Here is a 17,113-nt window from a genome sequence, read left to right on the forward strand (position 1 = left end):
TTGGGGCCCGGTTTTCCTCTCAGCGTGCAGTGAATGTCAGAGGGATGTGAGGAGAGTATTGCCTATTTGAATTCAATGATCTCCTTCTACGGGGTCTATTTCATGGGTTCTCTGTTATCGGTCGTAGAGATTCATCTCTTACCTCCCTTTTCAGATCGACGATATACTCTTATATATATACCATTACCTCTGCTGATTTTCGTTTCAGTACTGGTTTGGCTTTCTACAAACATGTAGATGAGTGTCCTGGGGTAAGTAAGTCTTATTTTCTGTGACACTCTAAAACTATGGTTGGGCACTTTTTTATAAAGTTCTAAATATATGTATTCAAACATTTATTTGCCTTGACTCAGGATGTTCAACATTCCTTTTTTTCAGACAGTCAGTTTCATATTTGGGATAATGCATTTGAATCAATCATTTTTTCTTACCTTAAAAAATTTGACTTTTTCCCTGTGGGCTGTTAGGCTCGCGGGGGCTGAAAATGCTTCATTTTATTGCGTCATTCTTGGCGCAGACTTTTTTGGCGCAAAAAATCTTTTCTGTTTCCGGCGTCATACGTGTCGCCGGAAGTTGCGTCATTTTTTTGACGTTCTTTTGCGCCAAAAATGTCGGCGTTACGGATGTGGCGTCATTTTTGGCGCCAAAAGCATTTAGGCGCCAAATAATGTGGGCGTCTTATTTGGCGCTAAAAAAATATGGGCGTCGCTTTTGTCTCCACATTATTTAAGTCTCATTATTTATTGCTTCTGGTTGCTAGAAGCTTGTTCACTGGCATTTTTTTCCCATTCCTGAAACTGTCATTTAAGGAATTTGATCAATTTTGCTTTATATGTTGTTTTTTCTATTACTTATTGCAAGATGTTCCACGTTGCAACTGAGTCAGAAGATACTTCAGGAAAATCACTGCCCGGTGCTGGAGCTACCAAGCTAAGTGTATCTGCTATAAATTTTTGGTATCTGTTTCTCCAGCTGTTGTTTGTATTGCATGTCATGACAAACTTATTAATGCAGATAAAATTTCCTTTAGTACTGTTACATTACCTGTTGCTGTTTCGTCAACATCTAATTTTCAGAGTGTTCCTGATAAACATAAGAGATTTTATTTTTTAAATCCATTAAGAAGGCTATGTCTGTTATTTCTCCTTCTAGTTTACATAAAAGTCTTTTAAAACTTCTCTTTTTTCAGATGAATTTTTAAATGAACATCATCATTCTGATACTGATAATGGTTCTTCTGGTTCAGAGGTTTCTGTCTCAGAGGTTGATGCTGATAAATCTTTGTATTTGTTCAAGATGGAATTTATTCGTTCTTTATTTAAAGAAGTATTAATTTCTTTAGAAATAGAGGATTCTGGTCCTCTTGATACTAAATCTAAACGTTTAAATAAGGTTTTTAAATCTCCTGTAGTTATTCCAGAAGTGTTTAATCTCCCTGATGCTATTTCTGAAGTAATTTCCAGGGAATGGAATAATTTGGGTAATTCTTTTACTCCTTCTAAACGTTTAAGCAATTATATCCTGTGCCATCTGACAGATTAGAGTTTTTTGGGACAAAATCCCTAAGGTTATGGGGCTGTCTCTACTCCTGCTAAATGTACTACTATTCCTACGGCAGATAGTACTTCATTTAAGGATCCTTTAGATAGGAAAATTGAATCCTTTCTAAGAAAAGCTTACTTATGTTCAGGTAATCTTCTTAGACCTGCTATATTTTTAGCGGATGTTGCTGCAGCTTCAACTTTTTGGTTAGAAGCTTTAGCGCAACAAGTAACAGATCATAATTTTATAGCATTATTATTATTCTATAACATGCTAATAATTTTATTGGTGATACCATCTTTTGATATCATTAGAGTTGATGTCAGGTATATGTCTCTAGCTATTTTAGCTAGAAAAGCTTTATGGATTAAACTTGGAATGCTGATATGTCTTCTAAGTCAACTTTGCTTTCCCTTTCTTTCCAGGGTAATAAATTATTATCTCAACTGTTTCTGGAAGGAGGGGAACTTTTTTACCAAAGAATAAAAAATCTAAGGTAAATTTAGGTCTAATAATCATTTTCGTTCCTTTCCTCACAACAAGGAACAAAAGCCTGATCCTTCATCCTCAGGAGCGGTATCAGTTTGGAAACTATTTCCAGTTTGGAATATATCCAAGCCTTATAGAAACCTATAGCCAGCTCCTAAGTACCCATGAAGGTGCGGCCCTTATTCCAGCTCAGCTGGTATGGGGCAGATTACGTTTTCTTCAAAGAAATTTGGATCAATTCCGTTCTCAATCTCTGGTTTCAGAACATTGTTTCAGAAAGGTACAGAATTGGCTTCAAGTTAAGGCCTCCTGCTAAGAGATTTTTTTCTTTCCCGTGTCCCAGTTAACACAGCAAAGGCTCAGCATTTCTGAAATGTGTTTCAGATCTAGAGTTGGCTGGAGTAATTATGCCAGTTCCAGTTCTGGAACAGGGGCTGGGGTTTTATTTTATCTCTTCATTGTACCAAAGAAGGTCAATTCCTTCAGACCAGTTCCGGATCTATCAATATTGAATCGTTATGTAAGGATACCAACATTCAAGATGGTTACTGTAGGACTATCCTGCCTTTTGTTTAGCAAGGGCATTATATGTCTACAATAGATTTACAGGATGTGTATCTGCATATTCCGATTCATCCAGATCACTTTTAGTGTCTGAGATTCTCTTTTTAGACAAGCATTACCAGTTTTGTGGCTCTACCGTTTGGCCTAGCCTCAGTTCCAAGAATTTTTTCAAAGGTTCTCGGTGCCCTTCTTTCTGTAATCAGAGAACAGGGTTTTGGTATTTCCTTATTTGGACGATATCTTGGTACTTGCTCAGTCTTCTCATTTTCGAAGAATCTCATACGAATCGACTTGTGTTGTTTCTTCAAGTTCATGGTTGGAGGATCAATTTACCAATCAGTTCATTGATTCCTCAGGCAAGGGTAACCTTTTTAGGTTTCTAGATAGATTCAGTGTCTATGACTCTGTCCTTGTCAGACAAGAGAAGTTTAACATTGATATCAGCTTGTCAAAACCTTCAGTCACAATCATTCCCTTTGGTAGCCTTATGCATGGAAATTTTAGGTCTTAGGACTGCCGCATCAGATGCGATCTCCTTTGCTCGTTTTCACATGCGACCTCTTCAGCTCTGTATGCTGAACCAATGGTGCAGGGATTACTCAAAGATATCTCAATTAATATCTTTAAACCGATTATACAACACTCTCTGACATGGTGGACAGATCACCATTGTTTAGTTCAGGGGGCTTCTTTGTTCTTCCGACCTGGACTATAATCTCAACAGATGCAAGTCTTACAGGTTGGGGAGCTGTGTGGGGGTATCTGACGGCACAAGGGGTTTGGGAATCTCAGGAGGTGAGATTTCCGATCAATATTTTGGAACTCCGTGCAATTTTCAGAGCTCTTCAGTCTTGGCCTCTTCTGAAGAGAGAGTTGTTCATTTGTTTTCAGATAGACAATGTCACAACTGTGGCATACATCAATCATCAAGGAGGGACTCACAGTCCTCTGGCTATGAAAGAAGTATCTCGAATTTTGGTTTGGGCGGAATCCAGCTCCTGTCTAATCTCTGCGGTTCATATCCCAGGTATGGACAATTGGAAAGCGGATTATCTCAGTCGCCAAACGTTGCACCTGGGCGAATGGTCTCTTCACCCAGAGGTATTTCCTCAGATTGTTCAAATGTGGGAACTCCCAGAAATAGATCTGATGGCTTCTCATCTAAACAAGAAACTTCCCTGGTATCTGTCCGGTTCCCGGGATCCTCGGGTGGAGGCAGTGGATGCATTATCTCTTCCTTACAAGTGTCATCCTGCCTATATCTTTCCGCCTCTAGTTCTTCTTCCAAGGGTATTCTCCAATATTCTAAAGGAATGCTCGTTTGTCCTGCTGGTAGCTCCAGCATGGCCTCACAGGTTTTGGTATGCGGATCTTGTCCGGATGGCCTCTTGCCAGCTGTGGACTCTTCCGTTAAGACCAGTCTTTCTGTCTCAAGGTTCTTTTTTCCATCAGGATCTCAAAACCTTAATTTTAAGGTATGGAGTTTGAACGCTTGATTCTTGGTCAAAGAGGTTTCTCTGACTCTGTGATTGATACTATGTGACAGGCTCGTAAATCTGTATCTAGAGAGATATATTATAGAGTCTGGAAGACTTATATTTCTTAGTGTCTTTCTCATCTTTTTTCTTGGCATTCTTTTTGAATACCGAGAATTTTACAGTTTCTTCAGGATGGTTTAGATAAAGGTTTGTCCGCAAGTTCCTTGAAAGACAAATCTCTGCTCTTTCTGTTCTTTTTCACAGAAGGATTGCTAATCTTCCGGATATTCATTGTTTTGTACAACCTTTGGTTCGTATAAAACATGTCATTAAGTCAATTTCTCCTCCTTGGAGTTTGAATTTGGTTCTGGGGGCTCTTCAAGCTCCTCCTTTTGAACCCATGCATTCTTTGGTCGTTATATTACTTTCTTGGAAAGTTTTGTTTCTTTTGGCCATCTCTTCTGCCAGAAGAGTCTCTGAATTATCTACTCTTTTTTGTGAGTCTCCTTTTCTGATTTTGCATCAGGATAAGGCGGTGCTGCGAACTTCTTTTGAATTTTTTACCTAAGGTTGTGAATTCTAACAACATTAGTAGAGAAATTGTGGTTCCTTCATTATGTCCTAATCCTATGAATTCTAAGGAGAAATCATTGCATTCTTTGGATGCTGTTAGAGCTTTGTAATATTATGTTGAAGCTACTAAGTCTTTCCGAAAGACTTCTAGTCTATTTGTCATCTTTTCCGGTTCTAGAAAAGGCCAGAAAGCTTCTGCCATTTCTTTGGCATCTTGGTTGAAATCTTTATTTCATCATGCCTATGTTGAGTCGGGTAACACTCCGCTTCAAAGGATTACAGCTCATTCTACTAGGTCAGTTTCTACTTCCTGGGCGTTTAGGAATGAAGCTTCGGTTGATCAGATTTGCAAAGCAGCAACTTGGTCCTCTTTGCATACTTTTACTAAATTCTACCATTTTGATGTGTTTTCTTCTTCTGAAGCAGTTTTTGGTAGAAACGTACTCCAGGCAGTGGTTTCAGTTTGAATCTTCTGCTTATGTTTTTTCATTAAAATTTTATTCTGGGTGTGGATTATTTTCAGCAGGAATTGGCTGTCTTTATTTTATCCCTCCCTCTCTAGTGACTCTTGCGTGGAAAGATCCACATCTTGGGTAATCATTATCCCATCACTAGCTCATGGACTCTTGCTAATTACATGAAAGAAAACATAATTTATGTAAGAACATAGACCTGATAAATTCATTTCTTTCATATTAGCAAGAGTCCATGAGGCCCGCCCTTTTTTGTGGTGGTTTTGATTTTTTTGTATAAAGCACAATTATTCCAATTCCTTATTTTATATGCTTTCGCACTTTTTTCTTATCACCCCACTTCTTGGCTATTCGTTAAACTGAATTGTGGGTGTGGTGAGGGGTGTATTTATAGGCATTTTAAGGTTTGGGAAACTTTGCCCCTCCTGGTAGGAATGTATATCCCATACGTCACTAGCTCATGGACTCTTGCTAATATGAAAGAAATGAATTTATCAGGTAAGTTCTTACATAAATTATGTTTTTTTTTCTAACACCCCACACCGCTAACTTTAGCCCCCAAAAACTGCTAAGTGCAGTTACTTTATTAAAAAATAAACAGCTAGATTACGAGTTTTTGTCGGTAAGGCTTGCGGTGCTAACGAGCCTTTATTTCTCACCGCTCACTTAAGACAACGCTGGTATTACAGGTTTTTCCAACCCTGGCGTTATCCTCTAAAAAGTGAGCGGAGAGCAAAATTTAGCTCCAAATCTCACCTCAATACCAGCGCTACTTAAGTCAGCGGTGAGCTGGCTAAACGTGCTCGTGCACGATTTCCCCATAGGAAACAATGGGGCTGAGCCGGCTGAAAAAAAACCTAACACCTGCAAAAAAGCAGCGTTCAGCTCCTAACACAGCCCCATTGTTTCCTATGGGGAAAGTAAATTTATGTCTACACCTAACACCCTAACATGAATCCCGAGTCTAAACACCCCTAATATTACCCTTATTAAGCCCTAATCTGCCACCCCCGACATCGCCGACACCTGCATTATATTATTAACCCCTAATCTGCTGCTCCGGACACTGCTGCCACCTACATTATACTTATGCCCCCAAAATACAGTGTAATATATAGTACTTTATTAAAAAATAACAATAGTAGAATCATTCATCTAGATTACGAGTCTTGCGTTAGCCTTAAAAAGCAGAGTCTTTTTTTTCCGCGACTCAAGCATACTGCAAATCCCTTTACGTCAATTGCGTATCCTATCTTTTTAATGGTATTTTCCTAATGCCGGTATTACGAGTCTTGGAGAAAGTGAGTGGTACAGCCTCTCCTGTCAAGACTCCTACCGCATTTAAAAGTCAGTAGTTAAGAGTTTTATGGGCTAACGCCGTAGCATAAAACTCTTAACTAAAGTGCTAAAAAGTACACTAACACCCATAAACTACCTATTAACCCCTAAACCGAGGCCCCCCCACATCGCAAACACTTAAATAAAATTTTTAACCCCTAATCTGCCGACCGGACATCGCCGCCACTGTAATAAAAATATTAACACCTAAACCGCCGCACTCCCGCCTCGCAAACACTAGTTATATTTTATTAACCCCTAATCTGCCATCCCTAACATCACTATACTAAATGTATTAACCCCTAAACCTAAGTCTAACCCTAACCCCCCCCTTACTTAAATATAATTTTAAATAATCTAAATAAAATTACTACAATTAAATAAATAATTCCTATTTAAAACTAAATACTAACCTATAAAATAAACCCTAAGATAGCTACAATATAACTAATAGTTACATTGTAGCTAGCTTAGGGTTTATTTTTATTTTACAGGCAACTTTGTATTTATTTTAACTAGGTACAATAGTTATTAAATAGTTATTAACTATTTAATAACTGCCTAGCTACGGGAGTCGTCGTAAGAAGAAGATGCTCTGCGCCGGATGTCTTTAAGATAGACCCGCTCGCCGGATGGATGAAGATAGAAGATGCCGCCTGGATGAAGACTTCTGCCCGTCTGGAGGACCACTTCTCCCGGCTTGGATGAAGAATTCTCCCGGCTTCATTGAGGACTTCTCCCGGCTTCGTTGACGATAAATGTCGTCTCTTCAAAACTGTAAGTGGATCTTCGGGGTTAGTGTTAGGTTTTTTTAAGGGTTTATTGGGGGGGTTTTAGTTTTAGATTAGGGTTTGGGCAGCAATAGAGCTAAATGCCCTTTTAAGGGCAATGCCCATCCAAATGCCCTTTTCAGGGCAATGGGGAGCTTAGGTTTTTTTAGTTAGGGCTTTATTTGGGGGGTTGGTTGTGTGGGTGGTGGGTTTTACTGTTGGGGGGTTGTTTGTATTTTTTTTACAGGTAAAAGAGCTGATTTCTTTGGGGCAATGCCCCGCAAAAGGCCCTTTTAAGGGCTATTGGTAGTTTAGTTTAGGCTAGGGTTTTTTTTTTATTTTGGGGGGCTTTTTTATTTTGATAGGGCTATTAGATTAGGTGTAATTAGTTTAAATATCTTGTAATTTTTTTTTATTTTGTGCAATTTAGTGTTTTTTTTTGTAATTTAGTTAATTGTATTTAATTTAGTTAATTGTATTTAATTTAGGTAATTGATTTAATTGTAGTGTAAGGTTAGGTGTTAGTGTAAGACAGGTTAGGTTTTATTTTACAGGTAAATTTGTATTTATTTTAGATAGGTAGTTAGTAAATAGTTAATAACTATTTAGTAACTATTCTACCTAGTTAAAATAAATACAAACTTACCTGTAAAATAAAAATAAACCATATGATAGTTACAATGTAACTATTAGTTATATTGTAGCTAGCTTAGGGTTTATATTATAGGTAAGTATTTACCGGAGCGGTAGATTAGGGTTTAATAATTTTATTTTAGTGTTTGCGATGCGGGAGGGCTTCGGTTTAGGGGTTAATAGGTAGTTTATGGGTGTTAGTGTACTTTTTAACACTTTAGTTATGAGTTTTACAGCTTTGTAGTGTAAAACTCATAACTACTGACTTTAGAATGCGTTACAAATCTTGACGGGATAGGCTGTACCGCTCACTTTTTGGCCTCCAAAAAAAGCTTGTAATATCGGCGCTATGGAAGTCCCATTGAAAAAAGACTTTACGCAAATTGCGTAAGTTAATTTGCGGTACGGCCAAAAAAGTGTGCGGGACAGCTGTACCTACAAGACTTGTAATAGCAGCGGTAGTGAAAAAGCAGCGTTATGAGCCTTAAAGGAACATTAAACCCAAATTATTTCTTTCATTATTCAGACAGAGAATACAATTTTAAACAACATTCCAATTTACTTCTATTATCTAATTTGCTTCATTCTTTAGATATCCTTAGTTAAAGAAATAGCAATGCACATGGGTGAGCCAATCACATGATGCATCTATGTGCAGCCACCAATCAGAAGCTACTGAGCCTATCTAGATATGCTTTTCAGGAAAGAATATCAAGAGAATTAAGCAAATTAGATAATAGAAGTAAATTAGAAAGTTGTTTAAAATTGTATTCTCTATCTGAATCATGAAAGAAAAAAATTGGGTTTAATGTCCCTTTAACGCTGCTTTTTTACTCATAAAACAAAACTAGTAATCTAGCCAAGAGTGTCTTAGTAAATGGAGTACATTCAGCAGAGGGGGCAAAGGGTTACAGGATGAAAATTTGTTATAGAGTAGATGTTCCGGGGGGTGATATACAAAAATTGGAGGACTGGACAAATGACTGGGATCTAAAGTTTAACACTGTAAAGTGCAAAATTATGCATTTAGGGAAGAACAATCCAAAAGTTAAAGGGACTGTCTACTCCAGAATTTTTATTGTTTAAAAAGATAGATAATCCCATTCTCCAGTTTTGCATAACCAACACAGTTATATTAATATATTTTTTAACTCTGTGATTACCTTGTATCTAAGCCTCTGCAGACTGCCCCCTTATTTCAGTTCTTTTGACAGACTTGCATTTTAGCCAATCAGTGCCCTATCATAAGTAACTACAGGGGTGTGAGTCCATGAACTAACGCCCCCTAAATGTGAAAAACTGTGAATATGCATTGAGATAAGAGGTGGCCTTCAAGGGCTTAGAAATTAGCATATGAGCCTTTCAACTAAGAATAACAAAAGAACAAAGCAAATTTGATAATAAAAGTGAATTGGAAAGTTTGATTTTGACTAGACTGTCCCTTTAATTACAGACTCAATGACACTTTATTGACTTGGAAATTATTATTTCAGATGATTTAATATTGAGTAAAAAATGTAGCATAGTAAGTGTAGGGATGGGAAATGTTTCGCAACATTCGAAAAATGAAACAAATTTTAACACATTTGTTCGTTGTGAATTTCGGATGTTTGTACAACATTCTAACATGTGTTCAATGTAATAGTATTTCTAATGCTTTCTTTAATTGTAATATTCTATTCAAATTTTCTAATAATTCTAATTATGCAATATTCGAATTAGAAATATTCAAATTTATATATTTGTAATAGTATTACTAAATTCCCTATCACATGAACTATTGAACGTCAATAGTATTTGTTAAATTGAATGTTACATTCGAAATTTCAATGTTGACATTCAATATAATTAGAAGCAATCGATTTCGAAAGTGACATTCGAAACCTGTAAAAAGCATTTTTAAGAATATTTGTTCTAATAAACATTCGATTATGTAAATCGAATTTCTTCAATAACATTTGTTTTAACATTCAAATTTGAATATAAACACATTAACCCATCCTTATTGCAGTGAGTAAGGCCAGTAGAATACTTGCTTGTATTTGTAGAGGTATTTGCAGCAGAAATAGTAAGGTTCTTATGCTACTTTATAGATCATTAGTAATGCCTCATCTTGAGTATTGTAAACAGTTCTGGAAGCTATATCTCCAGAAGAATATAAACAAACTGGAAGGGAGGGCTACTAAAACAGTACATGGTCTAAAAAATAAAAAATAAAATACCAGGAGAGGCTAAATGACCTAAAGTATAGCTTAGAGGAGAGAAGGGGAAGAGGTGATATGATAGCAACTTTCACGCATATTAAGGGGCTTAGTAAAGCTGAGGCTGTGAGTATATTTCATAAAAAGAAAAATTAAAAACCAGGGTAGTAGATTCAGGAGTAATTTGAGGAAACACTTCTTTACAGAAAGGGTGATTGATTCATAGAACTTTCACAAGAGGTAGTAATGACACACACTGTGGGGGACTTTTTGAATCATGGGATAAGCATAAGGCTATCCTATGAACTAGATAAGTTTATACTTTTAGGAAATATCGGGCAGACTTGCTGGGCCTATGGTTCTTATCTGCCATCAAAATCTATATTTCTAAATCCCACTTTTAATAATACTGATTTAATGGAATGCAATGGAATATATTTTATAAATTAGACTTCTTACATTTGAATGTTAACTTCCCCCCTCTATAAAAATCAAATTGCACTTACTAGTGCTAGTGCTAGTACTGGAAAGCAAAATGTTAGGTAATGTATATTTAGTACAATAGCTTCCAAACTGCTACTTTAAAGGGACATTAAATCGTGTATATATATATATATATATATATATATATATATATATATATATATATATTTAGCCCTGCGGAATCTGTTGGCACTCTACAAATAACCGATAATAATAATAATAATATATAAAAAAACTCTGCAATATACTTTCATTTTATTTTGCCCCCTTTTCTTGTAATTCCGTTCTGAAATTGTGAGATTTTCAGTTCCTATTAAAAATGGAAGTGCAGAACACTGTTATATTCCACACATCCATTGGCTGCTCACTCTAGTGACCTATTTATAACTGTCTCTAATTGGCCACAGCAGAGAAGGGAACCTAAGTTACAACATGGCAGCTTCTATTGTTTTAGAAACACTAAAACTTTACACTTATTTTGTCAATATTTAAACAGCAAATTAAACTTTTAAAAAACACATCTACATGTTATTCTTCTTTGAATGCATCATTCTATCTAAGTACAGCAATTAAACAGTGCTATTCAGAAGGCTAATCTTGTTTGTTTTATTATATAAAAGCCTGAAAGTAAATGCATGACTGAAGGGCAGGGATGGTGCTAGGATTTCTTACTACACAAATGAAGATACATTTTGCTATCCCACACCAAGAAATTATATACCCTGCCATTACTACTTCTTAAAGGGACAATCTACTCCAAAACTTTTATTTTAAAAAAGATATACAACTCCTTTACTACCCATTCTCAGCTTTGCACAACCAACATTGTTGTCTTAATATACTTTATAACTTTTAAACCTCTAAATTTCTGTTTGTCTCTAAGCTACTACAGACCGCCTCTTAGCTCAGTATTTTTTTTTAGCTTTTCACAGCAATACACTGCTAGTTCATGTGTGCAAATGGGCAAATAAATAACCAGCCATTCCAAGTAACTAGTTATTGCTACTACAAACTCGCGTTAGCAATTAGCACTCAGAAAATTATTGGGCGCGTGATAAATAACCAGCCATTACAAGTGGCGGGTTATTGCTACCTCAAACTAGCAATTACCACTCAGAAAATTAACTAGAGATTAGATCTCTGGCTAATTTTCTTAAAGTACCCCAAATGCCCTCAAAATAGAGGGCATTATATATTTTTATTTAAAAAGTTAGCTTTTTTTTAAAAAAAAACAAACAAAAAACAACTGCACTAGGCAGTTTTGGAGCTTCAAACGTCACTGAAAAGTGCCTTTACATAGTGGTCTATGGGAACTGTGTGTTCCCAGTAAATATATATGCAAATGCTTATAAACATATATATTTATGTGCTAATATGTGTATATACACACATTAACACATAAATATACAGTATATATATAAGCATATACATTTTAAAATGTTGCAATTGCTGCGCAACTTACCCCCTTCGCTGCACTTAGGTTCTGAGCCGTCTCTGACATATATATTTTAAAATGCTGCAATCGCTGCACAATTTAACCCCTTCGCTGCGCTTAGGTTCTGAGTTGTCTCTGACAGCATTAGAACGAGGCTCCTATTAGAGCCTATGGAAGTGTGCTCTCATGAGCGCAATGCTTCCTAGCAATGCGAGCGTGAGGTTGTGTTTGCATTGCGCTTAATTTGTAATACCAAAGCACATTAGCGTGCACTGGTATTACAAAGTCGAGCACTATATCTACACTGATTCTAGCATGTCTAAAATGAAAATGAATCAAGCTGCAAGCAGACAAGTTCTCGAGTAGAGAACCTGCCCCCTTGAATCGCCACTTGGCAACATTTAAGACTGCAGAAGAGTTTTGTTGTTCAATCCTGCCCCCTGCTCTTTTGAAATCAATCGCGTAAAAGCAGGTCCTGTCAATCACACTGAATAAATGAGTTTGAGGTGATTTATCTCTGCCACCTAGGATAACTGCTTCTTAAATTTGTGTTCTTAGAAGATAAAGTTTCCCTTAAGTATACATTTGTCAAGCCCTACAATAGATCACATTAACTGGCAGTGGATTACTGGTGAGTTCTGGCCAGGTAAACTCACACTTATTTTGGGCAAGTGTCACTGTAAAGTGATGATAATGAACATGTATACACTAATAAAGGCAACAGAGTACCTATACAGTGATAACATTTATGCTGCACTATACAATGATGCTGAGGGTTCATGCACTAAAACACTGTTTCTCAACCACGGGCCTCAAGAACCCCCAACAGGCCAGGTTTTCATTATAGCTGAACCAGTACACAGGTGAAATAATCAGCTGATGGGTAAGAGAAGGTTAGTAACCATGGTTACTGATCAGCTGATTACTTCACCTGTGCACTGGCTCAGCTATAATAAAAACCTGGCCTGTTTGGGCTACTTGAGGACTGCGGTTGAGAAGCACTACACTAAAAAACAGAATACCCTGTATAATGATGATGGGTGCCTATACACTGATGGTGAGCAGTAATGATGCTGAACATTTCTACACTGATAATAAAAACACTGCACAGTATAATTATGCCAAGTATCTATACACTGAAATGAGACATACTGTGCTGAATAATGAGTATGGCCTTGTATACACTTAAATGTATAGGTATGGATGTAGAGTAAATATATAATAGACACAGTACAGCTCAGTTATGAATTTAGGTAGATATCAAAAGTTGGAGGATTGTCAATGCTCTTTTAAGTGCCCATCAGCCCCAATAATACCCCATTAGGCCATGGGTGGAGGTGAGTCCCACTGCTGTTACTGACTCCACCAACTTTTATGAAGGCTGCTGAACTTTTGCAGAGAGCGCAGGGTCTGTGCAATGCTATATGTCAGCCAGATGTCAGCCAGATGCACTCTCTGCATCCCTATATTTCAGGGAAAACCCCTACTATAAAGCCCTAATTAGGAAGCAAAAAAAATATTTATATACTATAAAAAAATAAATAAAAAAAATGATGTCATCCACCAAATTTGCACCCCTCTTCCAGGGGTGCCCTTAGGTGGTCGCCTAGTCTGCCTCTATTGTAGCCCGGCTCTGCTGAAGTGTAAAACTACTGAAAAACCTTACAATTATGTTAAAGATACAAAGAACATGAGACAACACTATAGTGTGCAATCAGATGTTCTGATCTACAGTGCCATGTGCCAACTGTCTATTTAGGTTCAGTTAAGTGAGAAAATCCAAATTGAATTCACTTTGATTATAATTTGTTCTGTGATTATATTTTATCTCAACAAGCCAGAACGTAGGATCAGAAAGTACTGTGTTGGAGAGAAATATAGGAAATAAATCACAGTAGGGATATGAATTGATTGTACAATGCCAGTGAAAATATATGCAACATTTTGTTGGATTACAGTTTCCAACTAAAAAATAAATTTGGCTGCTTGTGTGCTGTGTCCGTCAGGTGTAGTAAAACAATTTCCCTGTTAAATAGCAGAGAGCTTACATGTTGATTATGTTTGTATATGCTATTGTATCTCAGTCTTAAAGGGACATGAAACCCATTTTTTTTCTTTCATGATTTAGACAGAGCATACAATTTTAAACAACTTTTCAATGTACTTCTATTATTTAATTTGCTTCTTTCTCTTGTAATTCTTTACGGAAAGATTTATCTAGGATAACTCAGGAGCAGCAAAGAACCTAGGTTCTAGCTGCTAATTGGTGCTGCATATATATATATATATTTATATATATATATACATACCGATTGTCATTGGCTCACCCATGTGTTCAGTTAGAAACCAGTAGTGCATTGCTGCTCCTTCAACAAATGATACCAAGAGAATTAAACAAATTTGATAATATAAGTAAATTGGAGAGTTGTTTAAAATTGTATGAGTTACCTAAATCATGAAATAATTTTTTGAGGTTTCATGTCCCTTTAATGTTTTTTAGTGTATCTAGTCCACTAGTCTGACAGGTGAAACTACAGTTCACAGTGAGAGAGACGATAAGGAGCACTGGACAGTAAGTCCATAAAACTTAACTTTTATTAAGCAATGACAGCAAGGTATAAAAACTTGGTAAAAGCACATGTCCCTAAGACAAGAGGTAGTTGCAGATCCTGCTAACGCGTTTCGGCATTAGCCATAATCATAGCTATTGATTGGGACAGGGGCAATGTAGGACTAATAGCGATGTGACAAGTTGAAACAAGAAGGTTATGTGAAACAGGTGAGGTAATCGTGTAATCACAGTATATAAGGAGCCTCCAACAAAGGCCTAGTCCTTCAAGAGCAAGGATGGGTCGAGTCTCAATCTGCCCACAGATACATCAGCAAATAATCCAACACTTTGAGAACAACATTCCCCAAAGACAATTCAGTAGGATTTCAGAATATTACCTTCTACAGTGCACAATATAATTAAAAGATTTAAGGAATCCGGACAAATCTTGGTGCGTAAAGGGAAAGGCCGAAAACCACTTCTGAATGCGCGTGATCTCCGATCCCTCAGACATCACTGTCTCAAAAACCATCATGAGTCTGTAATGGATATACTGACATGGGCTCGGGAATACTTTAATAAACCTTTGTCATTCAAAACCATTCCCTGCTGCATCCACAAATACAAGTCAAGGCTTTACTATGCAAAGCAGAAGCCATACATCAACACTGTCCAGAACCACCCCCAACTTCTCTGAGCTTGGTCTCAAAAGACCATTCAAGCTGTTATCAATGTCAGGTCCAAAAGCCAGCGTCTGTTATAGTATGGGCGTATGTCAGTGCCCATAGCATGGGTAACTTGCACATCTGTGAGGGCACCATTAATGCAGAAAGATATGTATATTTTGGAGCAACATATGCTGCCATCCAGACGTCGTCTTTTCCAGAGACCTCCCTGCATGTTCCGGAAGGACAATGCCAAACCACATTCTGCCTGGATTACAGAGAGTGTGGGTGCTAGCATGGCCTGCCTGCAGTCCTGTCCTGTCTCTGATTGAGAATATGTTACACATTATGAAGCACAAAATAAGGCAACAAAGGCCCTGTAAAGTTGTGCAGCTGAAGACATGCATAATGGATGAATGGGGTAAAATTCTTCTTGCTAAACTTAGCCAACTGGTGTCATCAGTGCCCAATTGATTAAAGGGACATTCCGGTCAAAATTTAACTGCACATAGATTAATTACTTGGTTGAATAGAAACATATTTACAATAAACATGTATTGGCAAAAATGCTTCTAGTAAAAGTTATCACTGTTTTAGTGTTAACATTTTTCTCTGCACGTGCATGTGAAGCATAGCTAGATATTCTCAGTGCACACACATTTTAAATTCTTCAGCTACTCAGATCATGAGTGGGGCTTGTATCATGTTAGCAATTAACAAATTGAGTCATTACCAGATGGTACAAGCACCGTAGGGTCTCTGAGCAAGTGCTGTGTTTAAAATGCTGGTGCACGGTGCATACTTAAATACTCTTTTGAAACAGCTATAGCTTTTATTAGAAGCATTTTTGCTAATGAATGTATATTACAAAAATGCTTATGTTCAATACCGAAATGCACCCATGTGGTTTCCAATTTTGGCTGGAATATCCCTTTAATAAGTGTTTTTAAAAGAAAAGGTAATTATACTCAGTGGTAAACAGTCAACTGTCCCAACTTTTTTGGAGCGTGTTGCAGATTTGAAATGAGTGTATATTTTCAAAAATATATTAAATTCCCAAAGTAAAACACCAAATATTGTGTTAATAATGTGTTTTCAATATAGTACAGGGTGAATTTAATTTTCAAATTATTTTTTCTTTCCGTATACTGTCCCAACTTGTTTTGGAAATGGGATTGTGTGTGTATATATATATAATTTTTTATTATTTTTGTTTTATATTATTTTAACAACCTCGTAAGACTACTATTCTACTATTGCTGACACCAGATCATGACGCAATGAAAAATACCTATATACTAATTTTGGACATCTGATTAAAAAAATAAATAAAAAAAATACAGCTTTGTAAAAGATCTCAGACACCAATAAACAAGATAACGTGATTGCTGAAACAAATTAAGATTAAAAACACAAAATGACTGCAACTTAAAACAAAAAAAAAAATGCAAGTATTAAATAAAAAGAAACATTTCAAGAACGATTGCCAAACTGCGTTTCTACATGTTGTAGTTGTGATTTCTCAGCAAATTTCATGACCACTCACTAGAGATAGACTAGACCATACAGGAAGAAAAGACGCTTATCATATTTACCAAGCCAATAAGTTTTTTGTTCTAAAAAACAAAGGAAAAACAGTGATTGTGATCAGCTCGTATTGAAAAAGTGCTCATCGGCGACAGAAAACATATAGAAAAAGGATTGTATGATAGATTATGATCGGCACCACAGCTATATGCAAGCGACAGTGCAAGATTAAATTCTCACACATTAGAACAAGTTCTATTTTATGTCCCCTTAAATGTATTTTCTTTTCATACAAAGATAACATTTCATTGTTAGTATATTTTTCTACCTTGCATTGGTAAAATAGTAGAATCATTGCTGTAAAATTTGTGTTCAGATGTTGAATTCCCTG

At 36.6% G+C, this 17,113-nt stretch overlaps 1 protein-coding gene across 1 annotated transcript in view; it reads right to left on the reverse strand.

The window, feature by feature from the left end:
• Positions 1–17,113, reverse strand: part of SNTB1 (syntrophin beta 1) — a 420,644-nt gene that overhangs the window by 74,229 nt on the left and 329,302 nt on the right.

This window comes from Bombina bombina, chromosome 5 (genome assembly GCF_027579735.1).
Source record: "Bombina bombina isolate aBomBom1 chromosome 5, aBomBom1.pri, whole genome shotgun sequence".
NCBI lineage: Eukaryota > Metazoa > Chordata > Amphibia > Anura > Bombinatoridae > Bombina > Bombina bombina.